The sequence below is a fragment of the Narcine bancroftii genome, chromosome 8 (assembly GCF_036971445.1).
Source record: "Narcine bancroftii isolate sNarBan1 chromosome 8, sNarBan1.hap1, whole genome shotgun sequence".
Classification (NCBI taxonomy): Eukaryota; Metazoa; Chordata; class Chondrichthyes; order Torpediniformes; family Narcinidae; genus Narcine; species Narcine bancroftii.
In genome coordinates, this window is record NC_091476.1 from 161,780,990 (window position 1) to 161,796,430 (window position 15,441).

Consider the following 15,441-nt stretch of genomic DNA (forward strand, 5'->3'; position numbering starts at 1 on the left):
GACAACACAATCTCCTTCAACCATAGTATATAACATACAGAGTCTATTTTTTCCCTACCCCTCTCCCCTCCCTCCTGTACCCTAATACAGTGGTTATCAAACTTTTTCTTTCCACCAAATGGACTCGTTATGTGCACGGTTTCAAAACTCCAAAGGAAATGGGCCAATGACAATTTTTCTCAAGCAAAATATTTCAGTAACAATTGCGGCTAAAGCAGTGATTCTCGATGTAACCCCTTACTAATCACAGAGCACCTATGGCATAGAGATTACTTAAAATTATATGTGAGTGGAAAGAAAAAGTTTGAAAACCACTGCCCTAATACAACAAAGAAAAGATTAGAAAATTATACCCAGAGATCTTGCCATAATTCTCCAGTGTGGTCATCAGCCTGGCCAACAACCCCCTCCCCCCACCCTCAGTCAGTCAAATATGCTAACACATCATTCATGAATAAATTTATTTTATGCTCTTCCTGGCCCACTATGAACCCCTTTATGTCTGAATCCCATCAGATGCCTTCTGCCAGCAGTTCAATAGCTAGTATAAACAATGCTGGGGACAGGGGGCAAACTTGCTTACTGAACAATGGAGACATTTGCCATTTGTAATAATTTTAGCCTCGGGTTCATGATAGAATGTCCTTACCCAATTAATAAATGGTTGTCCCAATCCAAATCTCTCCAATACTTTGAATAAGAAGTCCCACTCCAGTCTGTCAAAGGTATTCTCCGCGTCTAGAACTACGCCCACATCTGGATCCACCACTGACTGAGCCAGATGCACTATATTGAGTAATCTACATATATTTTCTGCTGATTGTCTCTTTTGTACAAATCCAGCTAAATCCCCCCCTAACCCCATAACCCTCTAATTTTCTTCCATCCATGTGCCAAGGAGTCTCTTAAAAGCCCCTAATGTTTCAGCCTCCACCACCATCTCTGGCAAGGCATTCCAGGCATCCACAACTCTCTGCATAAAATACTTCTGATGTCTCCACTAAATTTTCCTCCCTTCACTTTGTTCATATGTCCTCTGGTGTTTGCTATTCCTGCTCTGGGAAACAGGTGCTGACGGTCTACCTCTATTAAGTCTCCTCTGCACATCCACATCCGTCCAGAAATGAACACAATACTCGAAGTGTGGTCTGACCAGAGATTTGTAGAGTTGCAACATTACCTCTCTACATTTGAAGTCCATCCCCCTATTAATGAAACCCAGCATCCCATAAGCCTTCTTAACTATCTTATCAACCTGTGCGGTGACCTTGAGGGATGTATGTATTTGGACCCCAAGGTCCCTCTGTTCATCCACACTCTTAAGAAAATGATCATTAATCCTATATTCAGCCTTCCAGTTTGTCCTTCCAAAATGCATCACCTCACACTTATCCGGATTGAACTCCATCTGCCATTTTTCCACTCAACTCTGCATCTTGTCTATATCCTTTCCTAATCTTTGACAACCTTCAGCTCCATCCACAACTCCTCCAACCTTTGTGCCATCCACAAACTTACTGACCCATCCTTCCACCTCTTCATCCAGGTCATTTATAAAAATCACAAGGAGCAGGGATCCTAGAACAGATCCTTGTAGTACTCCACTAGTCACTGACCTCCAGGAAGAATACTTTCCTTCCACTACTACTCTTTGCTTTCTAACTGCAAGCCAGTTTTTTATCCAGTTAGCCAAGATTCCATGCATCAAGACATTCTAAATGAGTCACTCATTGGAAAACTTGTCAAATGCCTTTCTAAAATCCACGTAGACCACATCAACCACCTTACTGATATCAATTTCTTTTGTTACCTTTTTAAAATACTCAATTATGCTCGTGCGGCATTACCTTCCCTTCATAAAGCCAAGCTGACTATCCTTGAGTAAACCGTACTTCTCCAAATGCTCATAGATCCTATACTTAAGAATCCTTTCTAATAGTTTGCACATCACTGACGTAAGACTCACCAGTCTATAATTCCCAGGATTCTCCCTATTACCTTTTTTAAACAAGGGAATACATTTGCCATTCTCTATTCCTCTGGCACCTCCCCTGTGGCCAAAGAGGACTCAAAGATCATAGCTACTGCCCCAGCTATCTCTTTCCTCTCTTCCCACAGCCACCTGGGGTATATCATGTTCAACTCCGGGGACTTAACAATATTAATGTTTTTAAGAAGATCCAACGCTTCCTCTTCCTTAATCGCAACAGTGTCCAGCACACAAGCCTGTTCTATTCCAACCTCACCCTGATTTAGATCCTTTTCTCTTGTGAATACTGAAGCATTTTGGACCTCCCCAACAACCTCCTCCATCTCCAGGCACATGTACCTTCCTTTATCTTTTGGCAGCCCCACCTTCATTCTCGTCATCTTTCTGTTCTTCACATATGCATAGAACGCCTTGGGTTTCTCCTCAATCCTACATGTCAAGGCCTTCTCATGCCCCCTTCGGGCTCTCCTCAGTCTTTCTTAAGCTCTTTCCTGGCTATCATATACTTCTCATGAGCCCTTCCTGTTTCCTATATATATGTGCTTCCTTATTCCTCTTGACTAACTGCCTCACCTGTTTCGTCAACCATGGATCCCTTTTCCTACCACCATTTCTTTGTCACAGAGGGACAAACGTATCTTGAACCCAGAACGTGGTCTCAGAACTTCCTCCACATTAGTTCTGAGTTTTCTCCCTTGAACATCTGTTTCCAATTTACTCTCGCTAGTTCCTGCTTCATCCCATTAAAATTAGCCCTTCCTCAATCAAGCACTTTCCCATTTGTCTGCTTTTATCTTTTTCCATGGCTATGCTAAAGCTCAGGGAGTTGTGGTCACTCTCACTAAAATGCTCCCCCACCAAGAGGTCCACCACCTGACCAGGTTCATTACCCAGAATTAGATCTAGTATGGGCTCTCCACTCGTTGGCTAGTCCACATACTGTGTCAGGAATCCTTCTTCGACACACCTGACAATTTCAGCCCCATCTATCCCTCTTGCAGTAAGGAGGTGCCAGTCAATATTAGGGAAGTTGAAATCACCCATAACTACAACCCTGTATTTCCTGCACTATTCCGAAGTCTGTCTGCTTATCTGCTTCTCAGTGTCCAAAGGGCTATTTGGGGGCCTATAGACTACTCCCAGCACAGTGATTGTTCCCTTCCTATTTTTGACTTCCATCCAAACCAATTCAGTGGACACTCCCTCTACAGCCTCCTCCGTTTCTATAGACGTGATACTACTATAGTACTCCCCTCCCCCTCTTTCCTCCCATCCTTTTCCTTTTAAAACCCCTAAACCCTGGTACCAGCATCATCTAGTCCAGCCCTTCCTCCAGCCAAGTCTGTAATGACCAAAACATCATAGTTCTACATACTGATCCATGCTCTTAAATTCATCCCCTTTATTCCTAATAATGACATAGACACATTTCAAACCCTCTTACTGGCTACATTTATGTTTTGTCCTCTGTCTGTCCTTCCTCACAAACTCAGATCAACTATCATCATACTTTTGACCTTTTGCCCTCTTCTCTGCATTCACATTATGGTTCCCACCAACCCCCCTCCACTGCCAAACTAGTTTAAACCCTCCCCAACAGCTCTAGCAAACCAAGCCACCAGGATTTTGGTCCCTTTCCAGTTTGGTGCACCCATCCTTTTTGTACGGTCAGACCTTCCCCAGAAGAGATCTCAATAACCTACAAACCTGAACCCCTGCCCCCTGCCCCAACTCTTTAGCCACGCATTCAGCTGCCACAACTTCCTATTCCTATCCTGGCACATGGCACAGGTAGTAATCCTGAGATTACTACCCTTGAGTTCCTGCTTTTTAACTTCTTACCCAACTCCCTATCTTCAGGATCTCATCCCTACTCCTATCTATGTCATTGGTCCCCATGTGGACCATGACATCTAGCTGCTCAACCTCCCCCTCGATCAGAGACATCCCTCTCCCTGGCACCTGGGAGGCAATATACCATCTTGGAGCCTCGATCTTATTCACAGAACCTCCTAACCAATCATCTAACCAATGAGTCCCCAATCACCATAGCTCTCCTCTTCTTCTCCCCTTCCCTTCCGAGCTGAGGGGCCAGACTCAGCACCAGAGGCATGACCACCTCAACTTGTCCCTGGTAGATCATCCCTCCCCCAGCAGTGTCCAAAACAGTATAATTATTTGTTGAAAGGAATGGCCACAGGGGCAATCTGTGCTGCCTGCTTACTCCCCTTCTCTCTCCTAACAGTCACCCAGTTACCTGCCTCCTGACTTTTGGGTGTGACTGCCTCCCTGAAGCTCATCCCTTTCACTGCCTCTACCTCCCGAATGATCTGGAGCTGCAGCTCGATGCACCTTTTGCAGGTGTAGTAATCAGGGACAATTGTGCTGTCCTAATTTCCCACATCCTGCATTTGGAGCAGTCCACTGCCCTAACTGTCTCCATTAACTCTTCCTGATTTAAAACCAATATCTTATCTGCTCTTGCCTTACTGGAATCAAGTTTGACCTCAGCCTCTTAGGTTCCACTCCTACACTGGGTCGCTCTCCATTGGCTGCTGCTCTGCTTGAGCTATGCTTCTTTTTATTTGCCACTGCCTCTTATCTTGATTACTCCTCCCACCAATCACCATTCTGTTTAAACCTTAAAGCCCTCCACTCCCTTTTAAACTGCACTAACCTCCAGCTGGTTCCTGACACTCACAGCTCTCCCGAGTACCTCGCTCCTCCTCTATCAAAGTGACGGTCTCAAAATTACAACTTGCCAATGAAACAATTATATCACTAGATAGTGGGCAGCTGGGGAACATTTTGAATGAAAATTTGTTATAGCTGTGATAAGCATTAATGAAACCATCTTCATTTTCAGACTTGAGTATGGGTGGTGCACAACTACCATCATCAAACTTCTGGGCTGGAAGATCAAACTTTTCCGAGACTGCCACATACATTTAAGAAACTGGGCTACTTAAATTTCCTTCCAAAAACAACTCATTTTACATGCTAATTAAGTTCAGAGACAAATCCATAGCTGGAAAGGTGGGAAGGGAAATAACTTTAAAATAAATCTCCTTTTCTTCCTTTTTGAGATGTGGAGACATCTCACCTTACCCTTGTAATATGCCAATACATCAAAATTCAACAATTTTTTTCAAATTTATTCCAAATTGAAAAAGAATACAGAACCTTAAGTTTATTGCCCAAGAAATTTCTGATGAAAGAGAAATTTCTCCTTCAATATTTGTCAGATGAAATGACTGTGCAAAATAATCACTTGAAACTTGGGAATGTGTGGGCAGAGTCCTGTTTAGCCTGGTTCTCAAAAAGACGATATCTACCATTCAACTACAAATATCACTTGTAACTTTTCCCAATATCAAACTTTCCATTGTGGACAGAGAATTACAATGGATGGAAGGAGGGGCTAGTTATTTCCAGGGTTCTTATTGAAAATCTGCTGGCCTTTTCCTCTTCAACCCAAATCAAAATAGTATAGCTAAAGCAAGTTCTCATTTATATATTTTTCAGGATGTGGTTTCCCACAATTCAAATGCCGTCTACAAATTTCTCAATGACACCACGATCAGCAGAATCACAGACAGTACTGAGGTTGTGTACAGGAGGGAGACAGATCAGCTAGTTGATTGGCACCACAACCACAACCTTCCACTCAATGTTAGCAAAGCCAAGTTGCTGATTGTGGACTTCAGGAAGAGGAAATCAGGAGGGCACAAACCAGTCCTCATCAGTGGAAAGGGTTGACGCCTGGGGCCTCAATATTGATGCAATCACAAAGAAGGCTTGCCAGCGGCTATAATTTTTGAGGAGTTTGAGATTTTGAACATCACCAAAGATTCTTGCAAATTTCTACAGGACTACCATGGAGAACATTCTGGTTGGTTGCATCATTGTTCTGGTATGGAGGTGCGAATGCACAAGATAACAAAAAAACTTAGCTAGCGCCATCACCGACATCAGTCTCTACTCCATCAAGGACATTTACAAGAAGCGGTGTCTTAAGAAAGCAGCTTCTATCCTCAAGGACCCTCATCAACCAGGCCATGCCCTCTTCACACTTATGGAAGGAAGTACAGGAACTTGAGGTCAAAACCCAGCAGCACGACAGCTTCCTCCCCATTGCCATCAAATTTCTGAATGGACAATGAACCTCAGATACTACCTCACTTTCTCTACTTTTTGTAGTAAATTATTTATTTTTAAATATAATTTGCACTGTAATGCAGCCATAAAACAACGAATTTCATGACATTTTCATGACAAATTCATGAACAGCGTGGAGTGGACAAGAAAATTTGGTTTTTTGGTCATATTTTACCCAGAAGTGTTCTTTAAATAAATATTCTTTCTTGTAGTTTGATTGAGAAGCCTGATAGTTTTAGCCTGAGCATGGGTTACTGCTCCATTAATCTAAATTATATTTCCTTCCAAGTGAACTTAATCCTGAATGCTTGGTGAATGAAAATTCATATTTGAAAGTTTGGATGATTTTTTTTTTCTGAATTTTTTCAAGGTGTAATGAGGGAATACTTTGCTATCCATGTTTTAAGTATCACCTTGGACTTCGACAAGTGAAGTGTAAAGAGGCCTTCTTAAATCATACAGCATTTGCCAAATCTACTCGAGTCGGGGCCCAGAATGGAAATTTAGCTATCAGAGTATTTCAAGGATGCAAATACCATTTTGAGGTGAGCATTTGTTTTCATTAATGTAGACTGCAAATGCCCAAGTTCTGAAAGGCAAAATAATGTTGCCGACACTAGTTCCAAGTAGTTCCAAGTAGGTCAAATAGAGAAATGTTTCAGAGATCACCATTTTTTTTTAGCATTTATGGAAAAATATCCAAGATTTAAATACTCAACTGTAGTAGAACTAATTTGAAGGAGAGAGCAATGGGATGAAAGCCATTATCAATGGGCCAAATGGCCTGCTTCCATCTCGTAGTTTCAATAAGCTGTAAAGGCACCTGGCTCATGTGCATCAAGCATAGTTTGGCAAATAAAAGTAAATGAATAAGATCTTCAAAAGTAAGTAACTTTCACATCTTGGACATATTTCCAAGAAGGAGAAAAAAAACGATCAGATCAAGAGTATCCTGATATGACTAAACATATTGAGAAACAAAAAAATTCACAATAACTTTTGGACTAGTAATTCAGTAATGAATCAAAGTGAAAACTTTTATTTTAAAGACTCAGAGAACTTTAAAAGGAAATGAGAGCAAAAACATGTTTAATAGTAACAGTGAAATAATGAAAAAGAGAACACAAAAATCTTATGGACAAGAAAAAAAGGGGTGATCAAAGGAAGGGTAGAACAAACTGAAGGGGATCTTCTATGAAGGCAGAGCATAGCTGAGATACAAAACAATAAGCAACCTCAGTTCCGTTGCAAATCACAATGAAGGCAAAGATGAACAGAAATAGGATAAAAACTGGCAAAGTATAGAGAAAAAAAATCACCCAAACAAAATGTATACATAACATGTTGCTTGGAGAAAAAATGATGAAAACTACAGACTCTATTCATAGTTTCATTCTGAGTGAAACACAAAAGTCTGCAGACACTGTGATTGTAGTAAAAAACACACTGAAATGCTGGAGGAATGCAGCCAGTCTTTTCAGTGTCCATAAAGAGCAAGAATACATTGCCAACGTTTTGAGCCTGATCCCTTCTTCAAGGAATAAGCAGAATGAGCCAGAAGCAGGAAATCTCAGAATTCAGACAGTCCCGGCTGGCGGAGGAATCTGATAAGGGATGAAGTGAGAATTTATCCTGTTTGTGCAAAAGGAGACAGGGAGGAGACAGAGCTGGGGGAAGAAGTGGGGGGGGGGGGGGGGGTTTGTTAACGAAAGCCTGAGAAGTCGATATTAATGCCATCCAGATGGAGGGTGACCACTCAGGAGATGAGGTGTTGTTCCTCCAATTTGTGAGTGTTCTCAATCTGGCAGTGCGTGAGAACTCAGACATGTCAGCAAGGGAATGTGATGGGGAATTGAAATGGAAAAACTTTGCTTTTTATGGACACTGAAAAGACCGGCTGAGTTCCTCCAGCTTAATGTTTTATTCTCCCTTGCGAATGGCAGAGATACCAGATGACACAAAGACTTTAAATGTTGCTCGTCCACCAAAGGCGAGACATAAACCTGACTATAGCAGGGTAGTCAGCCTATTGACAGTGGTAGGAAAATTTTACAACATTAATATTAGGCAGCATGAGGTTTTAAATATGCAGTGAGCTGTAATGAGTACATTGAAAAAGTACATCAAAAAGGCTGGTCCAATTATAGTCAGCATATGTTTATGAAAGGTAAATTGATTGAATTCTTTGAAGAAACAACAGAGGTAACAAAAGGAATTGTGATTATGTTGGTGCAACTAGACTATCAAATGATGTTTGCTTTAAGACTTTTGGGGGACACAAATGACCATATACAATGGCAGAAATGGTGAATTATATTTTTTCCAGACTGCAGGGAAGAGTGGGGCTATGCATCTGTGGGTCATGGCTGGGAAACTGTAGCGCAAACAACGACCACTCACAGACACAAAGCAAGTAGTCAAAGGCTTTATTAATCAAAAGACCCAGACATGCCTCTACATACTGCTGGCTCAGGTCCAAGGCAGGTATGAGGGAGGATACTAGGGCTCTCAGCCTTTATTAGGGGATCTTATGGGGAGGGGCTACAGGAACAGATGGCGGGCCAGGCTGCTCAGCCCAGTGAGGACGTGCCACAGTACTGTGTTCCACCACATTCATCCCTCCTTTACTGAATGAAGTCTGACAGGGTGATGCAGGGCAATGTCCATCGACATGGGTCTTACAGCCCATACAGTTCAAAGGTTCAGCAGCTCCGGCGGTTTTATTTGGCGCTGAGATCTTCAAAGAACTGTTGGCTGTATTGTTGGTTCCAGCAGAACGGTGGCTTGTTCGCTTGGCTGGGTGTTGGAGGGCTGAATGGTGTCTGTATGTACTGGGTCCGTAGGGGATGGAAAATTTGTTTGTAACAGTTTGGGGGAGGGCAAAACATTCAGGGGGCTGTGTTGGAGGTGGGATCACTACTTTGCTTGTCAGAGTGATACCTCGGGATGACCAGTTGCTGCCCGGAGGTATCAGGTGCACTTCCTTGACCATTGGGTCCGTCTTGTGCATTCTAACATGCTTCCGGAGAAGCATCGGCCCTGAGGTCATCAGCCAGACCAGCAGCGTGGTTCCCAATGCCGACCTCCTAGGGAAGGAGAACAATTTTTCATGTGGCTTTCCGTTAGTTGCAGTGCAAAGTAGGGACCTGGTGACATGCAGCGCTTCTGGAAGGACCTCTTGCCATGAGATAAGGGCATCCCTTTCGACAAGGGCCAAAAGGACTGCTTTCCAGATCATACCATTCTTCCTCTTCACCTGCCTGTGAGTGTAGTCAGCCACAGGGGCTGTAGCTGGTGGTTCTGCTGGTACCTATGCACCTAGAAAGGAAGTATTGCCACAACTCCTCATTCATGAAGGTGGATTCCCAGTCGCTATGAACATTATTGGGGTGTCTGAACAGAATGAATACTGAATGAAGTGCTTTAATGACCGTGGATATGGTCATATTGGGGCAGGAGAGGGAAAATGGGAAACATGAGTACTCGTCCATGATACTCAGGAAGTAGATGTTTCCATTTGTGGACAGGAGGGGCCCCTTGAAGTCCATGCTGAGATGTTCAAAGGGGTGAGTGGCTTTGATGAGTTGGGGTCTCTCTGGTCCGAAAAATTGTGGCTTGCATTCCACACAGACCGGGCGAGTTAGCTCCCTGACTTCCTCTACTGAGTAGGGGAGGTTATAGGCCCTCACAAAATGGTGGAGCCTTTTGACCCCAGAGTTTCAGAGGCTATTGTGGAGGGCCTGGAGGCAATCAACTTGCACCCATTGGGTGGCTCATTGAGCTTGTCTGGCTGGTACAAAATCTCATAATAGTAGGTGGGCAGCTCAATTCTCCACCTCATGATCTTGTCATTTTTGATTTTACCCCACTGTTTATTGTTAAACATAAAAGCGATGGCTCTCTGACCCATCAGCAGGGTGAATGGTCTACCAGCCAAGTAGTGCCTCCAGTGGTACACAGTCTCCACTATAGCTTGTGCCTCCTTCTCAATGGTGGAGTGCCTGCATTCAGGGCCTTGCACGGTGTGGTAAAAAATGCCACTGGCCTGCCTGCTTGTTTCAGTGTGGACTAGAGTGAAGTTGAATGCATCACTTTCCACTTGGAATGGATGGATTCATCAATGGCACGAATCCACGCCTTGGCAATCTCGTCCTTGATGCTCTCGAAAGCCTTATGGGCCTCTACCAATGGGGGAAAGGTAGTGGTTTTCACCAGGGGTTGGGCCTTGTCTGCATAGTTGTGGATCCATTGGGCATACTATGAGAAGAGCCCCAAGCACCTTTTTATGGCCTTGGGGGGTTCTGTGGCAGAGGTAATTCTAGAAGGGGGCCCATGCGCTCGGGGTCACGGGTGATAACACCATTCTCCACCTCATACCCAAGGATTGCCAACCGTTTGGTGCTAAGCACACACTTTTTCTTATTAAATGTGAGATTGAGGGCCTTTGTGATGGCCAGGAACCTCTGCAGGTTCTCGTCGTGTTCCTTCTGGTCATGGCCGCAGATGGTGACATTGTCCGGGGTTATGGATACGTAGTCTTTAGTTTATTGTTATCCACCATGCGGTCAATTTCCCTTTGGAACACCAATAATTCATTTGTGAGGCCAAATGGGACCCGCAGGAAATGGTAGAGTCGGCCATTGGCCTCAAATGCCATGTACGGCCGATCTTTTGGGCAAATCGGGATTTGGTGATACGTCGATTTGAGGTCTATGGTAGAGAAGATCCTATACTTGGCAATCTCGTTCACCATATCAGCTATACAGGGCAAAGGGTAGGTGTCCAGTAAGGTGAACTGGTTGATGGTCTCCCCTCCCCACTCTTCATCACTACCTCTTATACCCTCCAGGGACTCTTTCTCGGTTTTGTTATTCCCTCCTCCAGCAGCTGCCCCACCTCTGTCTTAATGAATTCCCTGTCCCCGGGGCTGTATAGCCTGCTCTTAGTGGCAACAATCTGGGGTGAAGTTTTGGAAAAGCGGAGGCAGAGGGACTTGAAGAGTGGCCAGGCCACAGGTCGGGAGCCCGACCCAGCGTTTGGGCGTATGATTGGGCCTCTTCAGGGAGATGGGTGGGGACTCCCAGAACTGGTTATTACTGACAGTGAGGGAGGGGTGGGGCCTATCAAACTGCATCAGCACACCCTTAAGCTGGCACTAGAAATCCAGCCCCGATATGACAGGTGGGCAGAGGTGGGCATCACCAGCAGTCTGAAGTTCTTCTATTTTGTGCCCCCACGGTTAGGGACACAATGCATCTCCTGCAGATTTCCACAGAGAGGGATTTGGAGGCTAGTGTTATCTTGCACTTGGCTGGGGACACAGTCAGGGAAAAACGTTTGGCTGTGCCTGGGTGTATGTCACTTTCAGTGCTTCCTGTGTCGAAAAGGCAGCCAGTGGTGTGGCCGTTGACCTCGATGTCCATCATCGATTGCCCCAGCAATGGAAGCTCACTTTCCTTGTGGCTGCTGCTATGTTGTTGGGTCGGCTGCCACCAAGATGGCCACCCCCATGGATTGCACACAGTGGAGTCTGGAAGTGAAGCCAGATGTGACGTCCCTCCACGTTGTTGCTGCCCTCGCCCAGAAGTTCAGTTCTCGGAAACCAGAAATTACGGCGTAAGTGGGTTGGCCCAAGATGGCGATGCAGGTCACAGTCCGCATGCGGCACTGCTAAAGCGGGGCTTAGAGTGACATATCCTGACATAATGTCCTTTCCTTCAGCAATGCAAGCAGGTCGTGCTACAGGCTGGACAGTACTTTTGTGGATGTATGCTCGGCGGTGGCAGCGGCAGTCAGGGGTTCCAAGTCCAAAGGTGGCGCTGTCTGTTCTCCCCACTGGTTTATGGCTTGCTGAGTAGGGCTCCGTGTTCTTTTGGACAGTCTCCATCGCTTGGGCCATCTGCACCACTTCCTGTAGGGACCGATCGCCTTTCTCCAAAAGTCATTCCTGTATGTGATGGAAGCGGAAGCGACTAGCCCATTGCGGATGAGCTCCTCCTGGTAGGTTGCTGCAATTACATCCCGGCATCCGCAGTCTTGTCCAAGCTCCTGCATAGGCCTCACGAAATTATCGATCAACTCACCCAGACCCTGATGTCGGGGGGCCAAGCTGAAAGTGCGCATACGTCGAGTTCTTCGGGGCTCTGTACTGCTGTCGGAGTATGGCCATTTCCTCTTTGTATCCAGTGCAGTTGTTAATTATTTGGTACACTCAGTGACACACAGCTGCGAAGAGCAGATCGTACTGATCACTATTGGCTGTGATTTCGTGGTGCCTCAAGTAGGCCTTCAAACAGTGTAGCTACATATCAAATTTTATGGAGGCTTCTGGTTCCTTTGGATCAATCTCCAGCTTCTCTAGTAAGATTGCCTTGTCCATGGCACTTTAAAATTCTGATTAATAAATTGTAGCGCAATCAATGACCACTCGCAGACACGAAGCAGTAATCAAAGGTTTTATTAATCAGAAGACCCAGAGATGCCTCTACATCCTGCAGGCTCACGTCCAAGGCAGGTATAAGGGAGAAGACTAGGGCTCTCAGCCTTTTTTTTAAGGGATATGGGGTGGGGCTACAAGTGCAGAAGATGGGCCAGCTTGCCCAGCCCAGTGAGGACATGCCTGCAGTACTGTGTTCCACCACAGGAACACTGCTCTCAAGATTAGAACATTTTCCCAAATCACAGTTCCGGTGGTGGGGGCGGGGGGGGGGGGGGGGGGGGGCGGGAATCCTGACCTCTCATGCAGTTTATGTGGAAATTGCTTGTTCCCTCTGTATCCAAGTAGGTTTCCTGTGGGTGCTCGCTTTCTCTCACATGCAAAAGATGTTCAGTTTGGTAGTTTAACTGGACATTAAGAGTCTGGAAAAACAACCAACTGAAAAACCTCACAAAGATAAGCGTATATAGAGCCGTTGTCATACCCACACTCCTGTTCGGCTCCGAATCATGGGTCCTCTACCGGCACCACCTACGGCTCCTAGAACGCTTCCACCAGCGTTGTCTCCGCTCCATCCTCAACATCCATTGGAGCACTTTCATCCCTAACGTCGAAGTACTCGAGATGGCAGAGGTCGACAGCATCGAGTCCACGCTGCTGAAGATCCAGCTGCGCTGGATGGGTCACGTCTCCAGAATGGAGGACCATCGCCTTCCCAAGATCGTGTTATATGGCGAGCTCTCCACTGGCCACCGTGACAGAGGTGCACCAAAGAAAAGGTACAAGGACTGCCTAAAGAAATCTCTTGGTGCCTGCCACATTGACCACCACCAGTGGGCTGATAACGCCTCAAACCGTGCATCTTGGCGCCTCACAGTTTGGCGGGCAGCGGCCTCCTTTGAAGAGGACTGCAGAGCCCACCTCACTGACAAAAGGCAAAGGAGGAAAAACCCAACACCCAACCCCAACCAACCAATTTTCCCCTGCAACCGCTGCAACCGTGTCTGCCTGTCCCGCATCGGACTTGTCAGCCACAAACGAGCCTGCAGCTGACGTGGACTTTTTACCCCCTCCATAAATCTTCGTCCGTGAAGCCAAGCCAAAGAAGAAAGAAAGAAATTGTCTTAGAATGTAGCAATACTAAAACAATTTGGGAGATATTGCTGGGAATGTGGGAGAATAAAACAGGATTACTGTTTGATTAATGTAAATGGTGCTTGATGAGAAACGTGGACTTGGAAGGCCAACATGTGTTCTCATGGTTTACTTTTGACCAATTTGAATATAAAAATAACTTCCAAAGTTTGCTGAAACTTGGAAACCAACACTGCAAGGACTGAAGCAGGCTTCAGTAGGATGTTAATTAATTAATGGAAGATTCTAAACTCTTTAGCAGTAGACTACAATTTAATGACACAATTTAAAAAGGATGTGCAATTAAAAAAATATATTGTGTTGATATTTAGATGTCCTTGAGAATGACAAACATTAAGAAAATCTTTAGGTACACTATGTAGAGTATGAAAGAAAATACATGAAACAAGAAAGCCCACAGATGCTGTGATTGTAGTCAATACACAAATGTACTGGAGAAACTCAGCAGATCATACTGTGTCCATATGGACACTGCATATCCTACCAGGTTTCTCCAACATGTGTATGAAAGAAAGTAAGCTCTGCTAAAGCACATCAGGCCTCAACTGGGGGGGGGGGGGGGGGGGTGGGAGGAACTGTACCCCATACATGGTTTTGCTGATTGATTAAATTACCAAAGAAAGATGAGAGAAACTAAAGTTGATCTTCTTTGAACAGAGAAGGTCCAGAAGAGAAACAGTATAGATGTTCAGTCATGAAGTAAAGAAGAAACCATTCTCAATTACGGAAGATAACTAATGGGCAAATCATGTGATACAAATATAAAAAAATCTTTCTAAAGCAAGTGAACTGCCTGAAAAGAAGGTAGAAGTAGGTTCAATATAAGCATTTTCAAAAATAAAATCTCAGTGGAAAAATTTCAGGGTTATGCAGAAAAAGAGCAGACATTGGGGTCATGGATGGCACATCCAATGGGAAGGCTGGACGTCTTCTTCCATGCAACATTGGCCCATGATTTGTTGAATCATGAGTACAAAGATGAGGTAAGGGAAGTGGGAAAATGCAAAGATGGCTTTTGTCAAAAAGTTTGAAATCAACAAAGAACTAATATATACCTATTGAAAACTACAAAATTTTCAAGCCACAACATTGCACCAAAATCTAAAGCTTCAGTATCTTGTGGTTTCTTCCTTTGTGCCCTTTCTTCAAACTCAGGCTATTTTCTATCCTTCTTACATAACAACCTAATCTTAGATTCTTTCTTTTGCCAACTCTTCCCCAAATTACCGATTCCAACCTTTGTTCCCTTCCCAATATCAAGTACTGCTCTGCTTGTCCTGTTCCTACTTGGAAATTGCTGCTTCCAGCCTCAGTCTCTGAAAATAATGTTCCTCACTTTCCTCATGTACTAACTTTGACTGACAAAAGGCAAAGGAGGAAAAACCCAACACCCAACCCCAACCCACCAATTTTCCCCTGCAACCGCTGCAACCGTGTCTGCCTGTCCCGCATCGGACTTGTCAGCCACCAACGAGCCTGCAGCTGACGCGGACATTTACCCCCTCCATAAATCTTCGTCCGCGAAGCCAAGCCAAAGAAAGAACTTTAATCTCCTGCCTAGGGGGATGGGCACGTGATCCATACCACTTTACATTTTGAGCTGGAATTAACAAGTGTTTTGTTTAAAAAAAAACATGTCCATGACATACAAACAATACACAGCACCTACTCCTGAAGTTCCAGCCAATTAGAATAGTTGGGT

General features: G+C 44.7%; 1 protein-coding gene across 15 annotated transcripts in view; it reads right to left on the reverse strand.

The window, feature by feature from the left end:
- Window positions 1-15,441, reverse strand: part of macf1a (microtubule actin crosslinking factor 1a) — a 535,539-nt gene that overhangs the window by 127,348 nt on the left and 392,750 nt on the right. The gene's annotated exons all lie outside the window — the stretch shown is intronic.